The sequence below is a fragment of the Polypterus senegalus genome, chromosome 2 (genome assembly GCF_016835505.1).
Source record: "Polypterus senegalus isolate Bchr_013 chromosome 2, ASM1683550v1, whole genome shotgun sequence".
Classification (NCBI taxonomy): domain Eukaryota; kingdom Metazoa; phylum Chordata; class Cladistia; order Polypteriformes; family Polypteridae; genus Polypterus; species Polypterus senegalus.
The window spans coordinates 219,523,391-219,538,891 of record NC_053155.1 but is presented as its reverse complement, the minus strand read 5'-3'; positions in this window follow the sequence as shown (position 1 = coordinate 219,538,891).

The window sequence follows — 15,501 nt, the reverse complement described above, 5'->3', positions numbered from 1 at the left end:
AAAGCCTGATATAAAACATTTCACTTGCTAGGATTTAAATGTTTACAGCATGACCTTTGAACTTTTGTCCTTATAGCTGAAGAACCAGTCCATTTCACGGCACACTAATATATACAGTACATATTATATACTGTACATTTACTTACATATCTTTGGGTTGTGGGATGAATGCAGCCCATGGACACAGGGAACGTGTACAATCCGGAGATTCTATAGAGAAATGAAAATTTTATTTTGGACGGCCTTAAAAAGACCATATGGAAAGAATAAAAACTAATGTTGAATTCTATTGTCACATTTGCTGGGTAATCTTTTTTTTATATTATGAATACATTTTGAATTATTAAATACGTAATTTGATTTACATATAAATCTGCAAAACAAATTAAAAAGTATTTTTTAACCTTTATGCATGCAATTCTCTATAGATGTTCATTTTTCACTGTGCAATCCTGCAGATGAAGTATCTGAGCCTGGTTAAAAAACAAAACACCTAAATAAGGTGATTTGTGTGTCTGTGCTACTTTTCAAGGACATAGCAGAGCTGACTCATGCATGTTAATTTGTCACATACTTCACATGAATATGGTAATGTGTGCTGAAATGCTACACTCTCAATATAGGAACACATTTACTAAAGAATAACCTATGATCAAAGAGTTCAAATACAGAACTCTTCAAACTTCAGAACAAGCTCCAAGGTACAACGAATTTATTATTACATTTATGTACTCCTATGAATGCATTATTAAATTACTTCATTGTGAATAAATTATTCTTGACCAGTTCAACAGTATTGCTTACAGCATTATGTTTATGACAATCAAAGAATGTAAAAAATATCTTCAAACTGCTTTTTGTGCTGAGCACATTAATTCTGCTCAAAATGCTCAGAAATTTACAAAGCTTTATACTGAATTACAATACAGAGATATAAACATCATGTCTGAATGTCACCTCAGCTATAATTCATAAATCATACCCTAAACCTTAATATTCAATAGCACTTCCTCTATTTTTGACACTCGCATTATGTTACATTTTGCTACAGGCACAAATCGTCATATGCTACAAGATCTATCTTCTCTCTTACTGAGATACAATATAAAAATGGCAAAAAGAAATATTTATTTGATATATTCCCATGGTTGTAAAAAATGGAAAAAAAATCTGATTCATGGTATTTAATTTTATTCAAAAATGCAAATCTGGATATGCACCTGAATATAAGTGAATACAACACTATGCTTTATATCAATACAAATATCCAGTTCATCCATTCATTATCCCTCTGCTAGTGGGGGCAAGTTAATTACGTAAGGCATAATTAGCACTCAAAGGGAGTTACTTATTCTAGATAAAATTAGGGATGCCACTGTCCCTAACTAATATTTGATTGGGGTTGGTGGTTAATTGGTATCACTGGAGGAAATTTCCATGAACAGAAGAAAAGCATTCCAATTCCACAATAAATGCACTTATTACCAGAGGTGAGGAAATTATTAAGGACACAGGGTGAACATGTCAATTATTAATAATAATAATAATTTTTACATTTATATAGCGATTTTCCCCAGTACTCAAAGTGCTTCAGTGGGCCACTTCAACTACCATTAATTTGTAGCATTCACCTGGATGATGCAATAGTAGTCATCAGTACACTAACCACACATTAGCTGTTAGGTGGTAAAGTGGTGAGACAGATGGCTATTTAGAGACAGGGGATGATTAGGGGGCCCAGAGTTAGCAGGCTGCGGTGGACAATTTAACCTAGAAATTGGAATACACCCTACACTTTATGAAGGATGCTCGGGGATCTTTTATGCCCACAGAGCCAGGACCTCAGTTTTACATCTCATCCAAAGGACAGCACCATTTTTACATTGGGATCCACATTCAGACCACAGGGTAAGCGCCTCTGGCTGGCCACACCAACACCTCTTCCAGCTGCCAATCAAGCTGTTTCTAGATAGTCTCCCATCCAAGTACTGGCCAGACCCGAAATTCTTAACTGCAGATGGATTACCTGTTCTGAAATGCATGTAATTATTCCTAGAATGGAGGAAATTATCATGGATGCAGAGAGAACATGCAAATTCCACATATGGTACTTATTACCAGAGAATTTTTAAGACAACTGCTTCCTGTTTCCATTGAAGGCACATGTTTTTTAAGATATTTATGCCTTCCTATAAAAGGAGTCATGCTCATGCTGGGCTCCTGTGCCTTCAAAGTGTGCCAACTGCTCATCACTCCACTGCAAGCGTGTGTTCTGACATTTTAATTCACCACCGCACAAGCATAATATTAAGAAAATCTGTGCCATACTGAAAAAATGGAATTTAGAAGGATGGAAAGTGATCCATGACAAGAATATACATCTGTAATCCAGGTAAGAAATCTCAATGTTTAAAATAATTTATCTGATTAGTCTGCAAAGCACAGGCAATAGATGTGGAAAAACACATCAAACATATAATATGCAATGTTTAACAAAATAATAAAGAGGCAATATACAAAAAACAAAAGCAAAGTCTCTAAAATGCAAAAAAATATAAACCATTGAAGAAAACATTAAATTAGGTTGTTGACAGCTTTAACAAAGTTCACTTCCAGCCTTTCTTTCTTTCTTTCTTTCTTAAGAAATCTTTATTTTGTGTCTTCATAAACCATATGGGAAGTAACTGCACACCATTTAAAAACCAGTAACAATAGTTCCAAATTAAAATTAATTTCCTTGAAATTCAAAAATCCCACAGTGCCCTGGATGACAGTATCAGTATCAAAGACTTCAGGTTCCATTTCTCACTTCAGACAAGAGAATTTATTGAGTCAAAGTACTCACCAGTTCAATATTACTACATTCTTACCATAAACACAATGGCTTCTAGTACAGTACTCACCTCCGACTCATTATTTGAGCCAAAGTAAATCTTTTAACCTGCCTTTGTTCCAATAAAAAATACATGTAAGTAAATATATTACATCATTATATTTATAAAGCTACTTCAGAAGTATGCTATATAAAATAAGAGACTTTTTTCCAACATGAACAGTGATTCTGAAGATTAATCTTAAGGATTTTTTACTGCAGTTTACAGGCAATAATTTTTAAAAGGTCTATTGTAAACAATGCAATAATGAATGCATTTCAGTTTGCTTTAATTTAAATGAACTGAGAGACTGTGTTTGGGAGAGCCTAGGGGAAGGTCATTAAGCTCATTACTAGATGACTGAACCAACACAACATATCCACTTCAAGAAGGGCAGAAAGCTTGTCTAATTTGTTTACATTGGTTTTTTTTTGCCATTATTGTTGATTTGAGACCAAAACCGCTCACATCTGACATACAGCTTGGTGATGTCAAGAAATGGGAGCAGTCAGACAGTTGATATATTTTAGGTTACTGGCTTCTGTCTCATCTTGGGGGCTACTTTCAAAGATAACTAGAAAAGTTAATTGACCTGAATTACATCAGAAGTAACAAGTTTGTAATTTGCGTGGCAGTGAAATATGCAAAGTAAATCTGATGGAAATATTTTCAAATTCACAATTCTACTGTTTATTGTTATACAATATCTCCTAAAATTTGTTTTTGATTTAATAACAAATTGATCACAAAAATGTATGTAAAAATGAATAATAAGAAAGCAAATAATATATTTTATTTATCCTTGGTGCACACAAAATAAAAATTATATTCCTGAAGCAGTGCTACATTTATCATTAAACACTAATAGATATCACATAACAGGCAAGATAAACAAACTCATCTAAGTTTATTTTATCAGCTTGACCCAAAGCTGTTGAGTGGTATTACATAGGGACAGGAAGCATCAGTGGCTGTAGTATTTATGTGATCCTTTCCTCCTGGACCTTAAACATGCTGGTTAATAGATGCTGAGTGAAGGATGTACCACCCTCTGGTGACCATTCTATGTAACTCTGACATGTAAAGAGGTTTGTCAGTTAACAGATCCCTCTATCTCTCTCTTGAATCTTGCTGGTTCGGTTATTTGTTTTGATCTGTTTTAGTTCCCTTTTGATCCTTTGCAAATCTTTACCCAGATAAGCAATTGATTACAAGAAGTTAAAACCTTCTCCATAAAATGAGTATGTACCCTTCACATGCATTCATTTTCTGATTAGGCTGTCCTATTAGCTGAGTGCTTCTCTATCAAATATCCCCATTTGCTCAGAAAAACATTGTTAACCCTAAGAGACAGACATACGGTATGTATAAGACTTTACCTAATTTCTGACAGCATCAGGTGCAACATACAAATAAACCCTAGATGAGTGTAGGCATATTAATCACTACTCGAAAAATAATCATAACCTCATTTTCAAATACATATAGGAACTACCCTAATTTTATACTAGCCATTTTTTTTTGTTTAACAGAACTGGCACTACTAATTTGAAATCAAAATATAGATATACAAATTATATACTGAATTAAGAAAATACAAGCAATAAAAAAATGATTGGTATAGATAAAGTGATGCGAGATATGGGCACGTTTCAGTTCTCATATAGTTTCTTAAGCTAGATAGCAACATAAAGCTCAGTAAAAAGATTTAAAAATTTTCTGGTATAGAAAATAAGAAATATTCCTCCCTAAAGCTTTGTTATTTGTTCTTTTCTACAGCTGCGTAACACCTCATACCATTCTTTTTATGTCACTTGTTCACATCACCATGGATAAGCACAGTGCCTTTTTTAAAAAATGTGACATGATGCATATACATTAAAATACATTGAAACGTACCATCTTGGATATTACTCTGTGTTATCCACAGAAAATCACTTTACATAGGAAATGGAGTTGCCCTTTCCTGTTTCTAGGTTCCTAGAGCAGAGGTTGAGGATAAGCAAAGTCCACACAGCGTGAAGCTTCAAGCTTCTTTTCTGTCTCTGATGCATCATTAGGATTGTGATAAGCAAAGTAGTCACCATAATTGGCAAAGTGGGGATTATACTACCAGGAACAAGTCTAGCAGTTCAACAAACATCAATGTCTACAGTGACAGGAAATGGATCAAGTGATTGATTTTTTTCTAATAGAGTCCTTTATTTAAATGACAAATGACAGGCATAGCCATGTGGAATTAAAGCATGCAAATATTTCCAGACAGGACCAAACAACTTTCTTCCTGTGTCAATGGTACACATTTCATTAGAAGTAAAAAAAAAAAAAATTCACAATATTTTTTGGCCAAGTAAAACACAGAGTTTCATGCCAAATTCAATTTTGCATGAATAGTTCTGCTTCTTACTAGTGATGCCTTAATTCTGTCATTGCACTGTAAAGATTGTCCTAAACTGTTCTCCTTCCACCATTTAGGCATGAGCACAATCTCTCAGATTGTTTTTTCAGTATATCCCCTGAACTGAGGAGGGCACAAACCATATTTTTGCATAGTTATATTTATATTTACCCCAGCCACTGTAAAGAACGTCACACTGTTCCAGTGTGGTGCTGAAGTGTCACCCATTGTACGGCTGCACTCAGGTACCAATCTGGGTGGTCCGTCGTTATGGTGGTTGGGGCAACGCAATGTAATCAAAACATGCTCCCAAGCTAAAATAATCTGGTAGAATATGACTTTATCTTAAAACAGAGTCCCTATGGATTTTAGTGCTTACCAGCTGTGGAGTGAAGCTGAAAACTTCAAGATACACATCGCAAGATGCAGTTTTGCATGAAACAGAAAAATATATTCAACTATTTCACTTTTTGAGGTTACATAGTAAAATATTTGTATACTTTAATGCCTCTTGTAGAAATACTTTGCAGTGTATTAATATGGTTTCAAGTAAAGATGAAGTGCACACTGAACTGTTGTAAATAATACTTAAATAATAATAAGAATCAGGGACCACCTTACTATAGCCAAAGGCAAATTTAGAAAGTAACTAGAAAGTAGCTTACTTGGCTATGGCATGTTTCTTTGACTGCTGATGACATTCTTCCTCCCCTAAGATCTCAGTTACCTTCAATATACATAATCCAGAAAGACAAGCTGGATCAAAGCTTAAATCCCCCATACTGTTTCTTAAGCAGCAGTATTTTGCTTACCCATTTCCCTTGAGATACTGCACAGATAATGTCTTTTTAATATATCACTACAGAATTGATAGAATGACCTCTGCAAATAAATAAGACTGCAAAAACATCAAGTGTGCTTTTAGCACCCATCCAAGAGTAAAAGCCTCATATTAGCATATCTGCCCTTTGGTCATGTTTTAGATTCATGAAAGAAATAAGATAAATAAAAATACTCACTGTTCTAATATGCCACTCATTTAATAGTTGTGCTTGTTTTTTGTGCTTATTAGTGGACAGAATTAAAAGAAAAATAAAGTTTTGCTTATATTTTAACTGTTAAAAGAAGAAAAAGTTGTTTCAAACCACTAAGTCCACACTCTTCTAAATATACATCATATTGTAACTGTTTTACAAGCATTAGGAATCCATAAATTGTCAACAGCACACAGCTGCCTGATCATGTGGTTAACTAATGCACTGTGTAAGTATTAACCGCGGTATAAATCGAACTTTGATGCTTGAATGTTAAGATAATGAGGTGTTTTCGGTGTATAGATCAGAAGGCTCTTGGAAATTCTTGCAGAAAACATTTGTTATTCACCAAATGATAATGCGTAAGTGCTATTTGTTACAATCTGCCAAGACAGAGAACAACAAGATTAAAACAATGTAGCATTTGGTTTCTTTTGCATAATGATTTGTAATTAATTGTAATATTTTTCCCTCACAATGAAAATTTATCTTGAAACTGTATGAATATTTCTAATTACATTAAACAGTCTGGAAAAATGTATTTTTTGGCAAATAATATTTTCTTCTATTTAACTTATTTAAATTTTACCTTTAGACATTATGCAGTTACTAATACTAAATTTTAGCTTCAACGATCTGTGTTAAATAATGTAACTCCTTGGGAAATTAACCTGCTAACTTGGGTTCATTTTCTGCTTAGACATTGTGTACATGTACTTTGCACATTCTCTCATGGCAGTGTGGGCTTTTGTCCGTTACCCTGGATTCTTCCCACATGTCAGAGATGTTCATATAAGGTTAACTTTAAACTGTATAATTCTCTGGAGTGAGAGTGTGTGTTGGTTGCCAAGATGGGCTATGACTCCCCACAAACTTTTAAAGGAAAAAGTGAATTCAAAAAACAGAAAAATTACAGGCCATGTCATTTTCTAGCCCACTTAATACAGATCAGGGTTGCTTGAGCCTATCCCAGGTAGCACAGGGTACAAGGCAGGAACAAATCCTGGACAGGGCTGCAGTCCATCACAGGGGGAACACGCACACACAAACCCACCCACCAGGGTCTGCATGTCTTTGGACAGTGGGAGGAAACCCAAGCACCTGGAGTAAACCCACACAAACATGATGAGAACATACAAACTCCACGGAGGGAGAACCTGGGACTCGAACCCAGAAATCCTTACTGTGGATGGATATGCATACTCAGTGATAAACATAGCATAACTTAATATCCTCAAACCCGCTAAATCTGATTCACGGTGCTCATAGAAGAGACCTATGCTGGCAGAATGTGGCATAATAAGAAACAACCCTTGACAAGGTGCTAGTTCATTGCAGATCCCACTCACACATACACAGCAAATTATGAATTCCAGATTGCTCAAACCACCACTTTTTTGGAGATGTGGGAAAAAAAGCTTAAGTACATAAGGGAAAACCCATACAGATATGGGAGAAAGTACATATTCAACATGGACAATGGCAGGGTGTTGATTTAAAACCAGGACAGCAGATGTACTAGACAGCAGTGCAAAAAAAATGCACTGGAAAATAATATCTTACATTCTTCATTTATGTTATAGGATTTCTGTTGCAAGACTTGATTTTTAAATCACAATGATTGTTACTGCTGGTTTTACTATTGGCATAATGATAATTTCAGAACCTTTAAAGCCATATGAATAATGCACTAATTTTCTATATCTCAAGAAGATATTGTTTGAGGAAACATTTTTAATTTGGGCACAAAATACTAGCATAGTGGAAAGTGTGGCTGTCGCACAGCTCTAAGATCCTGATTCAGTTAAATGATTGGATACTTTCTTTATTCCACATTATCAGACATACTGGAAGCTCCTAACTGTGCATGTGGGCAAATTTAAAGTTAATCTTTTTTTAGAAAGGGAGGTAGAGAAAAGTCAAGCAAAATGACACCTTTTATTGGCTAACTAAAAAGATTACAATATGCAAGTTTTCGAGGCAACTCAGGCCTCTTCTTCAAGCAAGATGTAAGGTATAATTTAAGTAGTGTGAGCAGCAAGCACTGCTTCTTTCTGTCTATCACAGGCTTTGTTACAAAGTCATGCACTGGATGATTGATGTGATAGATGTGACTATACATAAAAAGTAGTTTGAGGTGATACAATACAGTAATGAAGAGGGATAGAAGGATGATACAATAACAGAGGGCATAAATTAAAAATGGATATATCACTATGCATCAGGGCTTAGGTGTATGAGCAATTCTCTAATCAGTTATAACACACATTCAAAAGATTCTCTGAGTCTATGAATGAAGCTTCATTTGCAAGTCTTTTTTTTTTGGTAATGGAAATATGCTTTTTAGCCAAATGTGCACTGCAGTGGAAAAATCTGATGAATGTCAACAGCTGACATATCAACATGGAACTTTAAGTTTAGCCAATGTTTATAACATGTAAATGCAGGTTTTTTGAAAAGTCCTTAAAAAAAATTATTTAATAAAAAAAAAAATATTTTTTAAATATAGTCTGCTATGGCTTAGACTCCACATGGATCCTGTTGCTGTGTATTCTAAAAAGTCAGCCAACTTTTCATCAGTGAATGATTGTACAGTGCCTTTGTATAAGACTGTGACCGTTCAATCCGTCAAGTGGTTAGGTCAAAAAATAAACAATGAGCACACAAAGAGAAAAGGTGCTGCTTTACTAACAATACAAATCTCTTTATTATATAAAAAAATCCTGGGATGAGACAAGACTTTTTCAGAGAGATAATTTCATGTCCTGCGAGATGAGACTTTGTGCCAAGACATTTCACCACGCCTGGGGCCGGAAATAAAAGACAAAGAGTAGATGACAAAGTTGAACGTCGTAAAGAAGTTCAGAAAACGTTGGCACGATACACACACAGGGCAGATTAGAGATAATTAAAGTACTAAAATTCAAAAGTTTCAAAAAAATAGTAAAGAGCGAATTAGCACAAACGGAAATTATTAATCAGTGAAATAATGGAACAGCGAAAAGAGACTGAATATATGGACATAGGTGATATGACAGAAGTATGTAAATATTGTTCCGATTTAAATTTTAAGTTGGAGAATTGTAGATCATCTAGTTCATGTTGCCATCAGCGAAAAGTGGTGTTTATTCGCAATGAAGAGGTGTAATTAAAAGATTTGTTGTTTGTTGAAAGTGAAATCCATATACGTGAGCGGCAGAGACGCAAAGTGGCTGGTGTGTAGCGCAGGCCGGGGGGTTGGCAACCAAAAGTGAGCAGGGGGCAAAGCCCCCTAGTAAGATATTAAATAATAGGGAATTAGTACAGTGGATTGTGGCTGTTACTTTAAAATGAGTTCATCAAGAACATGGGGACACAGTTGGAAACTTGTTAAGGGTAAATTGCGCACAAATATTAGGAAGTTTTTTCTTTTTACAGAGAACCAGAGACACATGGAATAAACTAGTAGTGTGGTAGACAGTAGGACTTTAGGGGATTTCAAAACTACATTTGATATTATTTTGGAAGAACGAAGTGGATAGGACAGGGGAGATTTGTTTGGCTGAGAGGCCTGTTCTCGTCTATATTTTCTAATGTTCTAATACTGGCATCCAAAAAGGGGATAAAATGCATAAGGATAGGAATGGTTTAATCTTCCATTTAAGTCATTAAAATAACTATATAACTATTTCCTACTCTTAATTTTTTTTTTTATTCTGGGGACTGAGTACGGTTATAACGGAGGCAGCCAAAATTCAGAGTCACGAACAAAGAGGTTTCAAAGCCCAAAGGTGAAAACTAAAAACCAGGGTGTCCCACACAAGATGACTACTTGAATCTCAATCAGGTAATATGACAGATTCAGAACCATAGCACAAAATGTTTTTTTTTTTGAATGAACACTTATGCTGGCTACACAGATAAATAGATGCAAACCAAACCATAAGGTTTGGCAGGGAAGAAAAAAATGTCCTACTATCTAGATAGGATTGGCTTGTTGTACAGGAAAAACAAATAAGAAGTTGCTTCTTGCTTGTTAAAAAGTGAGCAGATATATAGAAATGGCAGACATCTGCTGATTGGTTGTTGTTTGGATGACTACACAGAAATAGAGTTAAAGCTGACGCCAGAAGATGCCCTGGCATTATAGTTTTTGGATTGGCAACTGCATAGACCAACAAAAGCACAACCGTCTAGTGGTTTGGCTGGCCTGAGAAATATACAATAATACTGTCAGCACTTCAGAAATGACCAGAAAAACAAAATAGACTCTGGAAAGCTGACGTTTAAGGGATTGGCTTCCAGGAGCATATATGCAAAATGGGCCACCTGGTAAACTGAGTGGGCTTAAAGGAATATATATATATATATTGTCACGCACGCGCGAGTAGGAGGCCGCGGACGGATTCGAGCGCACCTAGGAACGTGTTCGCCGGCAGGGAATGGCGGGGTACTAACTTTCTCCCTCTGCTTCATCATAGGAAAAAAGACCTCCCTCCGCCATAGCTGACGGCTGACCGCAGTACGGCACTTCCGCCCTTCCTCCGCCATCTTGCGATGACGTCATCCTTCCCGTCCTCCCTCATGGTCCTTCCCAGCATCCCTGCACTTCCGGCTCCTCCCCTATAAAATGGCCGCGGACGCCACGGTTCGGCGTCACGCTTATGAACATTCAGTTTGTTTATGATTTTGACCTGTTTTGTTTGTTGCTACAGAATCGCGACAATATACGGGGCCGGAGAACCCCAAACCTCTTTGCTGTCTCCTGCTCCATCTGTTACAATATATATATATATATATACAGTACAGGCCAAAAGTTTGGACACACCTCCTCATTCAATGTGTTTTCTTTATTTTCATGACCATTTACATTGGTAGATTCTCACTGAAGGCATCAAAACTATGAATGAACACATGTGGAGTTATGTACTTAACAAAAAAAGGTGAAATAACTGAAAACATGTTTTATATTCTAGTTTCTTCAAAATAGCCACCCTTTGCTCTGATTACTGCTTTGCACACTCTTGGTATTCTCTCGATGAGCTTCAACAGGTAGTCACCTGAAATGGTTTTCACTTCATAGGTGTGCCTTATCAGGGTTATTTAGTGGAATTTCTTGCTTTATCAATGGGGTTTGGGACCAGCAGTTGTGTTGTGCAGAAGTCATGTTAGTTGGACGATCATTTATATTTCAACAGGACAATGACCCCAAACACACCTCCAGGCTGTGTAAGGGCTATTTGACCAAGAAGGAGAGTGATGGAGCGCTGTAAATGGTCATGAAAATAAAGAAAACACATTGAATGAGGAGGTGTGTCCAAACTTTTGGCCTGTACTGTATATATATATTACTTACTCCATATATTTTGTAGTGGTTGCTGAGAAAAAAATTTAATGTCATGTTTTCACGTAGAAAGGAGAGGAAATGTTTACAATAGAAACCAATAGTGCCCAGTTGTGTACAATGGCAAACAATGTGAAAACATTCAATAAAACGTTCAATAAAAAAAGAAAGAAAAATGTCATGCTGCTCATGTTGCATAATCCACTTGTTAGTTATCCATATTATCCAGTTATCATACACACATATTGCTTAAAATCAGTTAAATATATGCTTCTGAAATAATCAGCACACATCATAAACAGGAAACACATAGGACTTTCTGAACTGAAGACAGGAATCTTGCCCAACGAGTAAGGGAAAGAGGGGCAGCTCATTAATTCAAAAAGTTAACTTTTTTACAGAAAATCTAAATACAAAAAAGGTATCACTTGAATTTAAACAAAAAAGATATTCACAACATATAGGTCTTTTCCACTCCTAACTCAGTCAGTCTCTTTATTAATGTAAAAAAAAAAAAGATTCATTTCTCTTAATTTTCAGAATATTGACTCTCCTTACATTTACTTCTTTAACCGATGCCTTTAACCTTAGCAACTTAAAACATCAGAAATACAATTGGTTAAATTTCTTTTGCTCCATTTGGAGCACATGCAGGTGAGATGATGTGCTAATGGCTGCATGGTATCAACAGTAGAATTTGAACCCATAATCTCAGGGTTTTAGTTCAAGGTCTTAGTCACTACATCACACTGCCTTCCAAACCCTCTACAGGTAAATGAACCAGTAAGAGTTCTGTGCCTGACTTATAAAATGGTAGACTGGATATATAAATAAAAATAGAAAAACAAACTGTGTGCATTTGATAAGATCAGTACAGCATGTAATGCTTGCTGGCTTTTGTCACAGGAAGGACATGTTTTTGTTTTTTTTAAGTATCATTTGTTCAACTTACTCGCTATATTTTGCTGCCTAATTTTTTTTTCCATCTTATATGATTTGCAATTTCCCATATGCTGGAAACATATGGGCTAGAATCCACTTTAATAAAACAACAAGTGCCTGTGTGTGTCTGTGTATCAGTGTGTCCATCCGTTTGCTATGCCTCTGTTATATGCCATTTGGTATGGAATTTTTAAAAGTAAAGCTAATGTTTTCAATGCACCATTTTTTGGAATTAAAAATGAAATGCATTCTATTATTTCACGCATTACATAAATATACTGCAATAGATGGTGCATTGCAAATATTAATGCTGAATACATTTAACACAGAATAACTGCTTGGATGTGCAGAAATCAGTTTATGCACTTGTGTGTGTCTTGGCATCTGTGTATCTGTCCAGTTTCTGGGGTTAATAAAAAAAAGAAATAAATAAATAAGCAAACCATGTATACGAAGGGTCAAAATAATGAAACATGATAATAAAAATGCCAAACAAGGTTCCACATATAAGAGAATTGGTCAACCAAATGAACAACCCATGAGTCAAATAAAAAAACATAAGTTCTACATTGATTACTTAGATTTCAACCCATCTTAGATGGGAAGCACAACTAGTATAACATAAATGGACACCACTGTATAAGCTGAAAAAATTCTTTTAATCTGGCAGCTTAGCAACTAACGATACATAACAAATTCCCAAATCCTGTAAGAAAATGTGATTCAATCGTTTTTGACCACGAGTTTGACTGTTTGCAAATGCTTCATCTGCCAGATGATACTCATCTTTATAACTCTTTATCAGATTTATTTAGGTAGTGCTAAGCAGAAAATTCATCTCATTTTCTCAACCACCTTTCCCGGTAAGGGTCACAACACTAAGCAGAAATCTGTGAAGTAAATGTAATATACGTTCTTCATCTCAAGCCATCACCTCAAACTGCTTTTCCTGTTGAGGGCCGTGGCTACAGCAGGCCAAGCACATCAGCCCAGAATTCCCTATCTCAGCAACAGATTCTGGCTCTTTCTGACCATTCTTCCTCTTCAGGTGTTCCACAAAATATACTTTAAAAATATTAATGAACAGCAGGAGTCAAATTATATAGTAATTTAATATTGTCATAATAGGTACATTAGAAGACACTGTAATAGCTTTAAAAATCCTGCCTGTTGGTACATTGCAGTGCAATACTCACCATGAACCTCCCAAACATCATAATGTACAACTCTTTAGTAAACAGCCACAAGGCACAGCTATGTACAGGACCTGCACTGACACATAGCTTGAGTGAATAAGACCCATGATGTTCGCTTAAAGTCTCCGATCCAAATCCAGAGGGGGACCAGCCTTGTTATTTCAGAGCTGACAGGATTTAAGCTCCAAGGTGGTAAAACAAGACCTGACTCAAGCAGCTCAAACAGAGACCCTGTTATTTTGTTACGGCCCTATCCTCTAAGCATATTGTTACAAGCTTTATCTGACAACTGACATATAGCTTTCCTATCATCTGGCAGCTTAAGGCATGTTAATGCAAATGAAATTCCATTTTAACATCTTATAACCCAACAAGGTCATTTTAATTATTCAGTGTAATCACATTAATTATGAATAAATAAGAGATATGAACAATTTGTTATAAATGGACCGCTTTGACTGTGAGCAATTTGGAAACTAAAAAAGAGGACTACAATTCATAATTTAGCATAACCACTCTTATTATAATAAAATTATTAGCCTTTAACAGTAGAAATGGAAATCCAATTAATTTAACAACACTGTTTAATATTTAGTAAACTAGCTGTGGCTGATTCGGAACATATTTCATAAGAGCCAAGCACTATTACTGTATTATTGAAAAGGTCAATAACATTCAGATTGCAAGGTGGTAGAAGATGCGCCCTACAAGAATTCATAACACATTATTTTTGATTTACTGCTTTCTAAATTTAATTAACAATCATTTCAAAAGAAATGATGTGTACTCATGGATTTCCAGTTTATGGCAATAATTTGTCAAGACTTTACTTATTCATTAAAGTTAAAAGTTGCAATAAAATAACAATACTGGTAAAATCAGAATAATCTTATTTCCAACTACATGTCTAATTTTCCTGAAATGTTCTATGTAGCAATCCTAATAAACTGCCACATAAAAAATAAGATGCAAGAGTTTGTACAGAGATACACATAATAAATTAATATAAATATAGTGGACAACAAAACTGAAAGAACGGCACAAACACAGAAGGTGTAGCATGTCTTTTCCAGATTCCCAAAGTTGAGCAGCAACAGTGTTGGCTTGAGTCAAATGCATAACAGAAGAAATTCCTAAGTCTAATAAAATTCATTTTATAAAGTTTAATAAAGATGTTAAAAGAACATATCACAAAAATTCAGAAAAAAGTTATTACATGCGCAGAATAAAAGGCAAAAAGGGAATAAAGGATTTTTTTCTCTGTTTCATTACAATCTTGGCTTTCGCATAGTAAACGTCTGTTACTTTCTATACTTAAAAGTTGCATTACTTTTCAATGGCAAACTTACATAGGCTTCACTTCAATACGTTCAGTATGGTTTGAAACTGTTTGCCCTGCATGGCTTATCAACTGCAAGGCAAATCTGTAGTTAGAATGACGAGAAGTAATTAGAATATTCCATTTGCAAGTTATCTTGTAGGGGTTATAAAGCTTCCATTGACTATGCTCTAATATATAGGCAAATGTTAACATAGCTAGGAAAATACTTGGATCAATTTGACATAACCTAACAAACAGCTGTTACAGAAGCGATAATGATTAATACATTAATTAGTTAATAACAATAGTTATTTCATTTGCTGTTGATGCAAACCGCAATTAGAAGTATTAAATAAACAATTCTTTAGCTAAAGAATTGTCATCTCTGATAGGTACAGCTTTCATTTAGTCTTT